A 724-nucleotide genomic window follows, 5' to 3' on the forward strand; every position below is an offset into this window, starting at 1 on the left:
GCCCAACATCCAATAGATGTTATTCTTATATGTGCATTTATATACACATAATTTTTTTTCTTACACAATGGATTATTTATTTACATATTGTTTGGTAATTTGCAACACAAGTTTCTAATCGAGCAACTCTGTTCTGGAGAAATGATGGACATCATAACCATTTTCCTTTTTTTTTAATAGACATAATTTTTTAGAGTAATCTTAGGTTCCCAGCAAAATTGAGAGGACCATACAGAAATATCCCATATACCACCTCTCCCCCCACGTGCACAGCCTCCCCCCATTATTAACATCCCCCACCACAGTGGTGTATTTGTGATAACTGATGAACCTACATTGACACATCGTTATCACCCAAAGACCATAGTTTACATTATGATTCCCTCGTGGTGTTGTACATTCTATGAGTTTGGACAAATGTATAATGACATATATCCACCATTACAGTATCATACAGAATTGTTTCACTGCCCTAAAAGTCCTCTGTCCTCCACTTACTCATCCCTCCCTCCCCACTAACCCCTGGCAACCACTGATCTTTTTACTGTCTACAAACTTTTGCCTTTTCCAGACTGTCATACAGTTGGAATTTTGCCATAAGTACAAATATGTATGTGCAATATGTATGTACATATGTATGTATTACAGTATGTTGCTTTTTCAAACTGGCTTCTTTCATTTAGTAATATGCATTTATGTTTCCTACATATCTTTTCATGGCTTG

This window comes from Propithecus coquereli, unplaced genomic scaffold, assembly GCF_000956105.1.
Source record: "Propithecus coquereli isolate 6110/MARCELLA unplaced genomic scaffold, Pcoq_1.0 Scaffold13, whole genome shotgun sequence".
Classification (NCBI taxonomy): Eukaryota; Metazoa; Chordata; class Mammalia; order Primates; family Indriidae; genus Propithecus; species Propithecus coquereli.